At 32.1% G+C, this 12,640-nt stretch overlaps 1 protein-coding gene across 1 annotated transcript in view; it reads left to right on the top strand.

The window, feature by feature from the left end:
* LOC144848741 (bridge-like lipid transfer protein family member 3B) overlaps positions 1 to 4,063 on the top strand; it is a 109,311-nt gene extending 105,248 nt beyond the window's left edge. The window contains exon 21 of the transcript XR_013613910.1: positions 3,850 to 4,063. The gene's annotated coding sequence lies outside the window, so the exon portion shown is untranslated. The remainder of the gene's footprint in view (positions 1 to 3,849) is intronic.
* The last annotated feature ends 8,577 nt before the right edge of the window (positions 4,064 to 12,640 follow it).

Consider the following 12,640-nt stretch of genomic DNA (forward strand, 5'->3'; position numbering starts at 1 on the left):
GTATCGATCACCCTTGACCTACTTTACCATATGCCACCTTAGTTCCGCGAATTTTTTTGTATCTAGGCCCTCTACAGCGAATAAGTACCTGACTTTTACGAACTTGTACCATTTTGTGTCAATAAGCATGTTACATTTGAAATCAACGTGTTAATAAACATATTATCATTTTTACATCACAAAAAAAAACCAGAAATACTGTAGAATTATTTTGTTCAGTGAAATTCTGAGTAGGATTTAATTATCAACATTATTACCATATTTGGCTAATTACAAATACTAATATTATCATTTTTGGATAACCCGTATTGCCGTAATTGTCTATTTATAAACACACTAGTATACCATTTGGATAAACTTATTTCCATATTTGGCTATTAGTATCCCTCAAGGCCCCACCACAGAAAGCTGAAAACATTATTGGATGCAACTAATTACAGTAGTCAAATACAATGATTGTCAAAAAAATGATATATTATTTCTTAATTTGTAGCAACATACTAGAAATAACTATTAGTATTATGTACAACTTGCACCATTTATTTGCATTTATTTATTTTTATTTGAATTCAAATTATCACACAGGCACATAAATAGAAACATAAAAAAAACCATGACATTAAACGTAGCACTTAGCAACAAATTATATTCTTAAAGGAGGGAATCCAGTCTCAGCCACCCAAGCCGGTAAGTAGACACTCCTATCTCATAAAGGGTAACATACTGAACTCCTATCTCATAAAGGGTAACATACTGAACTCCTATCTCATAATAAGGGTAACATACTGAACTCCTATCTCATAATAAGGGTAACATACTGAACTCCTATCTCATAAAGGGTAACATACTGAACTCCTATCTCATAATAAGGGTAACATACTGAACTCCTATCTCATAGAGGGTAACATACTGAACTCTTATCTCATAATAAGGGTAACATACTGAACTCCTATCTCATAAAGGGTAACATACTGAATTCCTATCTCATAAAGGGTAACATACTGAACTCCTATCTCATAAAGGGTAACATACTGAACTCCTATCTCATAAAGGGTAACATACTGAACTCCTATCTCATAATAAGGGTAACATACTGAACTCCTATCTCATAAAGGGTAACATACTGAACTCCTATCTCATAATAAGGGTAACATACTGAACTCCTATCTCATAAAGGGTAACATACTGAACTCCTATCTCATAAAGGGTACCATTAACGGCTTAAAATTTGTAACACCCCCTATTTAGGGGATAATTTCCCATTAAAATGAACTAGGAGCGATATGTGTGCTAACATGACGGGTAAGGGTAAACTTCTGTTTGGTCCTGGAGTTGTTGGAGTGTACTGTATGAACATTTAATATACAGTATATAACAGTTTGATCAATGATTATTAATAACATTAACATGTTTCATAATGGTGTTGAATATGAATTTACAAAAAGCATATTCATAACATTAGGTTTAGTTATATTAAAATATATTCTAATATCATTTACGGTATACAAAATACATAATTATTTTAGCTTATAATTATTTTAATATGTTTCATTTGTAATATGCTACCATTGAGATCAGTGCTACTAAATCAACAGACATTTAATATATTTTCTGTATGTATGTGACCCCTTCATTTACAGATGATGTCATGGTGTCGTGTGACCTCTGCCCCCGCCCCAAAAAAAAACCCTCTATTACTGAATAGTTTTCTATTCTCTATAGTTTAATGTATTGGCTTACATATCAAATTGATAGCAGAAAATATTTTAAACCTTCATTACATTTACTAACTATATATTTCTTCCCGTCGTCTTGTGCGGTTAAGGACTGTAAACTGTAGGTCCAATGTACACAAAATGCTTGTGTGCACTTTCGAGACGAGTAGGGGGTTACCCCAGTGTACTAGTTCACACTCGGCCACTGTGAGTAGGCTACTGTGCCTTCTGGGAGAACAGTCCTTGATTGAAGAGTTCACACAGTATAAAGAAGAAACAAAAACTGGTTTTACTAACAAAATGTTAAAAATCAAACAATATATCTGTATACCATATCTATACAACTGTTTGTGGTTCTAGTTTTGTATTTCCAGTATTTTGTTGAGGTTTCTATTAAAGACACTAGACCTGCAATTTTTCAATTCAATTCAATTCAATTCATTTATTTTCCAGAAGACATATAAAACATATAATACAATAATAAAATACAAACACAAGAAAACTAACACCAGTCTGGCGGATTGTAGAAAAGTGACAAGTCACTATGCGAGTACTCTCCTTCTGGTGCAGACAAAAACAAGTTAACAGCAAAATACATTAAATAAGGCAGGGAAAAACTTAGAGGAACCAAAAAGGCACAAATCAGTCACTTCAATAGGGAGGGTATCCCACAACCTCGGAAAGGAAATAAAAACAGAGTGGTAAAATGCATTGGTACGAGAACCCATATGCCTAAAAACTAATTTATAATTTCTACGAGAAACTGGTGTGGGCAACAATGCTGCCACCACCAACCAGAAAATCTACGTAGAGACACTTAATAACAAATTTTTGACTTTTTGTAAAAATAATGCAACTATATAACTTTAAAAAACATTCAACCAGGTCATTTCTTGTCTTAAATGTGCATTCTACAGGTAATTATGATAAAAAGAGAAAACAATGTACTACCTAAGTAGCTCGCTTAGTTAGGCTTAGTTTTGTAGGCCTAGCTGGTAAAGAGCAGTAGGCCTAACGTACGAACATCGTTCGCTAGCTAATAGGCCTAGCCTGACATCTCGTTACTAAATTAATTGTCTTTCCTTTTTTGGCAGAATCTGTAAAAATAAATTGGAGAAGACCTGGTATTTTCGCTGAAAAGTTATGGTTCTTTTATTTGGTTACCCTTTCATTCGATCGGTCGAAGTGGGTGCATTACATAAAAATATGGAAATATCAATCTGTGCGCGATATATATTTGGATTTATAACGGACCGCTAAAATTATTAGAATCGACTTATTTTTCACATTTTTAACCGTTTAAAGACGAAGAAATATCGCAATAGGTCCATATAATATTTGTGTATAGTGTGTAACCTTAAATTAGGTCAAAGAAACGTAGGCATAGTGTCTTTAATTACAGTCTGGAGAATCTAATTTTCAAATTTACATTGTTTTATTTTGATCAAATAAACTACTAGACTTTGTTGGAAATGTAAAGTTCAGATCTTGATGTGGCTTGCTTTGATTGCTATTACAGCAACGGATGTGTATCATATCGCTAAAAGCAACTATAAATAATTTATGCAGCTACCAGGAAAGTGTTTGTTAATTCATATTAATCAAAGTACTGCAATGAAGATACTGTTAGGATAATAATTATGAATTATGATATGTTAAGGTAAACAATGGACTAATTATAATAATTCAAAAGCCTTCGTTCGTTATTGAATAAACTCTGTTGAGAATTAACGATTAAGAAAGGTCTGTCAATAACAATAACAAAATGAAATTAAACAATATTTATATTATTAAAATTCTTATTTTTACTTGTGTAAATGTAAAATGCAATTTAAGCTACAACTTTTTTTACTGTATTTAAAGATGTGTTGTCCCTGAAAATCAAGAAAAAAAGATTTATAAAATTAGACTTTTATTAGGCCATTTTAGTTTTTACAGTTTTTACATATTTTTAAAGATGTCATATAAGTTTTTGTTCAATCAAATCTTCCAAACATGATTAAAACAAATTTTAAAGTTTATTTACAAATGATAACGTGTCATAAATCTGGTAGTTAGTTTGGAATGTAATGTAAAAAAAGCCTAAATAATAATCATAACGTATAGGTTTAGGCCTAAAAGCTGGTTCCACTAGGATGTAACGCAAGAATGTGAGAACAACGCAAGTGAGTTGACCAATCACAAGCTACAGTTTGGATGATCCATTGCATCATGATTGGTCAAATTACATATGTTGTGCTCACGTACTTGCGTTGCATCCAAGTAGGAACCAAGTGTATGATATTAATATTAATAATAATTCAAAATTATTGTTCAATTTTGCATTAAGGGTTTTATTTTTAGGATTTTAGCATTTAGCACTTTTAAACCTTTTTGTATTTGCAACAATTTCTATTTTCTCATTGTGTTTTTTTACTTCTAGTATATTGTATGGTATATTGTATCAACTGCACATATATTAAATTGTGTGTTTATTTTTGTGCTATAATTATGATTTTTTTTATATATAATTTATTTTTCTTTTTTTTTAAATTTCTTTTCTAATGGTCTTAAATGTTTATAAAGTTGTTAGTTGTCAAATATTTAAATTTCTTTGATGTGAGGTGGGTGAAAACATTCTTCTAAAATAGTATTATTTGTGTGCCTCTCTTGTTGAGAAGTGGACTCTTTTCAACTGTGCAAACTACTAGTTAATATTACCTGTATATAGTGCATGGAAGGGATGGACCTATTCTCATTCCTCAGCAGTATCTGCACATATTGTGTATAAAGAGTTATTTTAATCATTTTTTTTTTCAGTTATTGCGTGTGATCATATTAATTTTATATCGAATATAATAATTTGTTTACCCTTGAAAATAATCCTTTTTTTTACTGTACTTTTAATCTTTCCTTGTAATATGCAATATAAATAAATTGATGTTAATATTAGTTCAAAGAAGTGATAACTATGATTTTAGTGAAATATTTGAGCATATTCTATTACTTTTTTTTAACATTTTGTATGTAGATGAAAATCCAGTACTGAATAAGAAAAGGCAATATGATATAATGATAATGTTGCTAAAAAATATTTTTAAATTAATATTTTAATGTTTACTAAACCATTTAACATCATGTAAAATAAATTACAAGTCATCTACAGTACCACAAAAACTACTTTATATTCTACTAGTGCTTCTATTGTTAAAATTACTTTCAGTTTGTTTTTTAATCAAAATGAGTTTACTAGTATTTGGTATGTTCCATTGTTGTTGCAGGGAGGTCAGCCAGCTGATTGGAGATCAGGAGCTTTTTCTGGATAGTTTGTGGCACCTAATCAACAAATGGTATGTCTCATTTCCTACATATTTTCTGAATTCACAGTTTTGTAGATATAACAAATAATAATAATTAATATATAGCTTATTTCCTATGATCCTTTTGTCATGTAAATGTATTTGTACAATAAAGTTACAATGATTCAAAAGCCTTCGTTCATTATTGAAAAAAGTTTGTCAATACCAATCAATTCAATATAACAAAATAGATAAATTTATACAAAGAATGTTCATGATTTTATAAAGTAAAGCTATGTTGACACGAATATTGGTCCTGCACTGCCCCGCATTGAATGCATTACAATGTGGGAATAATCATGTGTGCCCTTTTGCGGAAAGTTGCACGTGCATGAAATGCATGCACAAATTTGCGTCTGCGTCCACATTCCTGAATGGTGCAATGATGCACACCATGGCCGCAGCCGTGTAGTTTATTGCGGGAAATGACACACATTTTATGACTAGGGTATGGTGCGTAAACTATGGCACAACATTGAATGTGAAACAGTGTGGGCAAAAATGTGTGCTAGTGTAAACGGGACATAACTAATCATTATAATAAGTGTTGATTACTTCTTTATTTTAGGGAATGAGAACAGGTATGGCATACAATGCAGTAGGAGCACAGCAAATACATAGACCACCAACACAGCAAAATACAGATCCATTTGTAAGTAGTCATCCAGTAAGCGCCACAGTCTAGTAAGCGCCACAGTCCAGAAAGCGCTGCAGTCCAGTAAGCTCTACAGTTCAGTAAGCGCCATAGTCCAGTAAGCACCGCAGTCTAGTAAGCGCCACAGTCCAGAAAGCGCAACAGTCCAAAAAGCGCCACAGTCCAGTAAGCGCCACAGTCCAGTAAGCGCCACAGTCCACAAAGTGCCACAGTCCAGTAAGCGCCGCAGTCCAATAAGTGCCACAGTCCACAAAGTGCCACAGTCCAGTAAGCGCCACAGTCTAGTAAGCGCCACAGTCTAGTAAGCGCCGCAGTCCAGTAAGCTCTGCAGTCTAGTAAACTCCACAGTAGTCCAGTAAGGTGCCACAAATTCAAAGTTTATTATTAAAATTGACAATTTTATTTTTTTTAAAGCAATTATTTACCAATTATTATATGCAGTAGATGCCTTTATTTTGATAATATAAATGCATTTATTTAATTAATTTGTATTTCATATTAAAATGAAATTAAAATTAAAGAGATACATACATTTGATAAATTTGTATTTCATAACAAAGGAAATAGTTACAATATTAAAGGGACAACCTTAGGACCCTAGAAAGTGTCCCTTTAATTGGGGGTGTCCCGTAAATAGGGGTGTCCCAAAGGAGGGGGTTCAACTTTATGTATATACATTAAATCAAATTAAGAATAGTCAACGTCTCTTTTTTTTGTTATGGTCATAGTATAAACACATTTTAGTAAGTAATTCCGAAAATCTTTATTTTATTTATTTCTGATTCTTCATTTGTCTTGTATTTTAATTGCTGCCATTGTTTTTAAAACATGAACCAAATACTTTTCCACCTGCAATACTGACCACATGTGCTCAATATGACCCCCAAGTGACCCCATATTAATTAATTAATAAATTCAGTAACTGATTCATAATGGTAGATTAATTAACAATACTGTACTAAGACTATAAACATGTTTAGTATAATAGTATTGCATGCTATGTTGAACTCTATCCGTGTTTATATACAAGTATGTGTACAACTTATACAATAGACTATATGTTCAAACATGGTTGTTACGCCTTCATTTTTTGTAGACATATGGCTACTGATTTATCTGAATAAGACAATTGAGCAGAGGTGTTTTTATAGACCAGGTTTACGCTAGAAATTGTTATGAATTCATGGTTCACACTAGAGAGTTGTTATCGGGAGCTAACCAATCGTGTCAGTCTGTGTAAGAAATTATCGATCTGATAGGGCGATCTCAATCTTCATGCTTGGTTCCCACTCGAGACGCAACACAAGGACGTAACGCAACATAAGTGATTTGACCAATCACAAGCGTTGGATAACTGTCGCTTGTCATTGGTTATTATCATTGGAAACCGATTTTGATCAGCCCTAGTATGTATTGCAAATCAGGGTTACCGGTAAAATGACGTCAGTAATTTTGTGCGTGTGAACTGGGAATTTATGCCTGTGATTGGTGACCGTGTGTAAACAGAGCCTTGGCAGTGGCATACTCATTGGGCATACAAGTATGTTTAGCATAAATTTACATTAACGTGCGCAATATGTATTGCGACAACTGTATTATTCACTCACTCTTTTCTCAATCAGAGTTAAATATAATCTTACAGATTGACTTGTAATTATATCGGATATTGCCCTGAGACCTTTAGTTATATCGGAGTTATAATCGGATAACCCGTAAGCGGTCACCTCCCGTACGTAACGAATATTACATTTTGTTTGACCTTTTGTAGGCCTCTTTGGAAGGAAAAAAACGATAATATAATAGTACAATATGCACATAATATTAAGTTATCATTGTCTTATGGAGTCATATTAAGCAATTATGTCAACAAACAAAAAGGTTAAAATTAAAACATTAAATTATGCCATAATATTGTTGTAGTATGCGCCTTATATATTATATTATATTATTTAAAAAAATTCTATCTACTATTAGTATGTGAAAAATGTCGACCCTTGTTGACATTGACATGCGCAGAATCGCGTACATTTTCGACCTTTTTCTGTTTTGAGAAAAAGTATGGAAAGTATGGAAATATACATGCATATATAGAAATATTAGAGCATATTAAATGCATTTTAAAAAGGTCTTAATTTGGGTGATTTTGTGACATAACTGGTTACTTAATGACTCTATAAGATAATGATAACGCAACATATGTACATATATGGCAATATTATTGCATAATAATTAAATTTTAAAAGGTCGATATTTTGGCAATTTTAAAAAAAATCCCTGTACAGGGAAATTTTCGAAAAATGACCAAATTTCGACCCTTTTATTGTTTGACATAACTACAGTTACTATGACTCTATAAGGTGATGATAACGCAATATATGTACATATATGGCAATATTATTGCATAAGAACTGAATTTTAGAAAGTGGATATTTTGGCCATTTTCGAAAAATGACCAAATTTCGAACCTTTTATTTTTTGACATAACTAGTTACCATGACTCTATAAGATGATGATAACACAATATATTTGAATTATTACCTTTTTACATTACACTGAACAACAACTGAGGTTTGAATGAGATGACTTCGAATCAGGCTTTTTTTCGTGTCTTGTTATTATAGATAGGCTAATGAAAGTTACGATGTCAAAAATAATATTTAAGTAAAAGTGTGTACAATTTATTGTCTGGCATAAGATCTTTGTCAATAGTGTGTGTAACTAGACTTGTCCCAAGTCTGTCGTTTTTATGTTAGTCCACAAGTTGGCTCTTTCGATGTTTGTCAGAAATAGTTTCAAGTCAAGTAGTATACGTATGAAACGCCATATGTGCCAAAATATCTATCTTTTTATTAATATTCAGTAAAAGCTCCATCTAGAACCTAGACATTACATTCATCAACTTGTTTCCCATTAATTAAGTATGAAACTAAATCAAATAATTTTTCCTCTCTTGGGTTTGGTGTGTGCCTCTCTTCATATACATATACATATTATACATTATATGCATAAAATACATAAGTAAATAAGGGTTAGTACACTACCAGTATCTAACTAATACTCCTGTTATATTCCCATTATATTCATTTTCTCATTTAGAATGTTCAATTCTTGCAAACATTCTTAAACAATTATGTTACCTTCAAATTCATTTATCCTTCGTTCTAAAAAACCTTTCGATACACTTTCTTAGAAAATAATCAATAGTACATAGTCAATTCACATTCATTACTGTTTATCTTATCTATATATGTAATTACTTATTCGAACAAAACAATTAAATATTAATATCAACCATTACCAAAGTAATACACCTGGTGAACTGATTTATCTAAATTATTTAAAACTCTTTTGCAACAACACTAAAAGAAACAATGTTATGTCAAACGTTGACTTTGGGAGATAAAGTTTACTACGCACATCACGGTACTGAATTGCGTAAGAAGATGTTTGTCTTTAAAGTGGTAATAATATTGATGGGGTTATCGTTTTCTAGTTGTAATGAGTTTGGTTCAGGTTCGGGTTCCAGTATAATTGGTATGATTACTTCTCTTAATATTTATTATTTGTAATAGATTTTATAATATAGTAGGGCATTATAATAATTCATGACCTTTTCAGAATTTGAGGCTAGGTCTAACCATCCTTATTTTACAACATTTATTATTCTATAATGTTTTATTGAAATGAAATGAAAATATTTTTTCGAACTATACATTTTAGCTTTATTATATACGGTACAGTACTGTGATAAAATTCTTTAGTTAATGTTGTCAATAGTTTACCTAGTAAAATTTGAATTGCAAGAGTTTTTCCCATTTGTTCATAAACTAATATTTTGCACTATTTTGTTTACCTTTGGGCACTTTACACTCGCTTCAAGTGTCAAACCGAAACGACTCGCGATTAAGCTTTAAAAAGTTGCCCATGTTGGGGAGCAACAACTGAAAACGGCAGCACCAAAGCTCTCAGCGAGCTGTACAGTTTTAAGATCATTTCGTTTTCCATAAGTTTGTCAAAACACATTAAAGTATTATTGTAGTTCCCAGAATATATAACATTTTATCATTATTGTTACTGGTGTAGAATATTTCCCAAACATCTAACTCATTATATGCTAAATAAAATCTTGCTTAAGTGTTTTTATGATTTTCATTAAGAGGGGGCCGACATGGAAAAATACTCGTTTTTTAATAAAAAAAAATTCTGAACGCCCGGAATTAGCATCTGAGGCGTTTTGGCCAGTCGATTTTTGTAATATAATTATCTGAATGTAGTGGGTTTTATAGACCATATTTAACAATACATACAAAACGGGTTTTTTTTGCGCCAATAGCCTATACTATAAAGCCTGTTTTCCCGTCGACGAAACATTACGACTAATTGCGTTGAATTTTCAAATCCTTAAAGTTGAAAATAAATAACGATAACAATGATCGAGCCTGACCGCGAATATTTACACATTTTTACGCGATGGTAATAATGGTTTCTTGATTCTTTCGAGCGTTGCTGGGACACATGGACGTGAAGTTATGCAAAGCCAAGGCCGGTCACGCGCAGCCGGGCCCGCGTGAAAATTGAAAAAGTTACGGGTTTTGATGCATTAAACCCAGCATAGGACATTTTCGCTGATATCTTAATCTAGGCTTTACACTATAACGACAAACATTAAATTAAATTGTTTTTATATTACAATTTAGTTTTACTTACATTTGTTATTTTGAAATATCAGACTTTAAAAGGGTACAAAAAAGGTGAAAAACATCGTCGCGTTGTAAAAATTCAAGAATTGTCAGCGCGTACGTATTTTTTCACAAACTATTATGACATAATTTATGAATCGCTTGATTGGTCAATCAGTTTTAACGAGCGTAACATTGAACAACAAAAAATTGAAGATTTTAACGATTTTTAATGTTGATTTGTAGGGTGTCTAGAAAACTCAGATCTCCGATCTCTGACTTTTCTAGATCTAGACACCCCCTTTTCATGTAAATTTGTTGTTAAAATCGTATGTATTAACTTGGTGCATAATATATATATATATTACAAAAGGGAAAACTGGGGCCGGAGCGGGAACGTCCCAATTTCCCCGCATGCGTACAATGAAAAAGATGACATGATTTCTCTCTATACCGCAAAGACAATACTTTTTTAATAATTATTCTGTGTATTTTTCTTTAGTGTCAAATTAAATTACAAATTTCTACATTAATAAATCATATCACAGTAAAACACCTTCTACTTAAAATAGATTACGTCGCCAATAACGATTGTTACGTCACACTTTATAAGATTTGACTGGTTTTAATCGCCGGACATCACTTCCATTCTGTATGCGTATTATCACATACGATTGTTACGTCACACTTTTTAAGATTTGACTGGTTTTAATCGCCGGACATCACTTCCATTTTGTATGCGTATTATCACATACGATTGTTACGTCACACTTTATAAGATTTGACTGGTTTTAATCGCCGGACATCACTTCCATTTTGTATGCGTATTATCACATACGATTGTTACGTCACACTTTATAAGATTTGACTGGTTTTAATCGCCGGACATCACTACCATTTTGTATGCGTATTATCACATACGATTGTTACGTCACACTTTATAAGATCTGACTGGTTTTAATCGCCGGACATCGCTTCCATTTTGTATGCGTATTATCAGATACGATTGTTACGTCACACTTTATAAGATTTTACTGGTTCTAATCGCCGGACATCACTTCCATTTTGTATGCGTATTATCACATACGATTGTTACGTCACACTTTATAAGATTTGACTGGTTTTAATCGCCGGACATCACTTCCATTCTGTATGCGTATTATCACATACGATTGTTACGTCACACTTTATAAGATTTCACTGGTTTTAATCGCCGGACATCGCTTCCATTTTGTATGCGTATTATCACATACGATTGTCACGTCACACTTTATAAGATTTGACTGGTTTTGATCGCTGGACATCACTTCCATTCTGTATGCGTATTATCACATACGATTGTTACGTCAAACTTTATAAGATTTGAATGGTTCTGATCGCCGGACATCGCTTCCATTTTGTATGCGTATTATCACGTACGATTGTTACGTCACACTTTATAAGATTTGACTGGTTTTGATCGCCGGACATCACTTCCATTGTATGCGTATTATCACATACGATTGTCACGTCACACTTTATAAGATTTGACTGGTTTTAATCGCCTGACATCGCTTCCATTCTGTATGCGTATTATCACATACGATTGTCACGTCACACTTTATAAGATTTGACTGGTTTTAATCGCCGGACATCGCTTCCATTCTGTATGTGTATTATCACATACAATTGTTATGTCGCACTTGATAATTTAAAGAAAATAGCACTAATTAATTAATAATAATTTATTAATATTTTAAAAAGACGGCACCTTGTGAATTTAGAGCTTAAATCAGAAAATCTAACGAAATAAACAATGCCATTAAATTTAACAGTGTAATATTGAAGCTTAAATATAATATGATTTTATAAGAATTTATGTTCATCTATAAAATACTCATTGTTATCACACCACCATTATTCATCGTCATCATAGTGTTCTACTATGTAAGATAGAAACAAAGTACTTTTATTTACTTTTTTGTTTGTTTTACAAAACCATTGTAGTCGGATGCCCAACATATTGCACATGTAATGTCAGGACGTGTGACTATAGAGGTTGTTTTAATAACACTAGATGTACTCAATGGAATGAAAATATACATACAGAGCTCGTTAAGTACAATGTGTATGATCCAATAACAAGTTTGTAAGTAGAACATTTTTTGTCGATATTTTGAAATTTAACTAAATTTATGTGATACTATGATCAAAATCTACAATTTATATTTTTTTGATAATAGGTCCATGCTATTTATATTTTACATTGATAAT

This window comes from Antedon bifida, chromosome 7 (genome assembly GCF_963402885.1).
Source record: "Antedon bifida chromosome 7, ecAntBifi1.1, whole genome shotgun sequence".
NCBI classification, from domain to species: Eukaryota; Metazoa; Echinodermata; class Crinoidea; order Comatulida; family Antedonidae; genus Antedon; species Antedon bifida.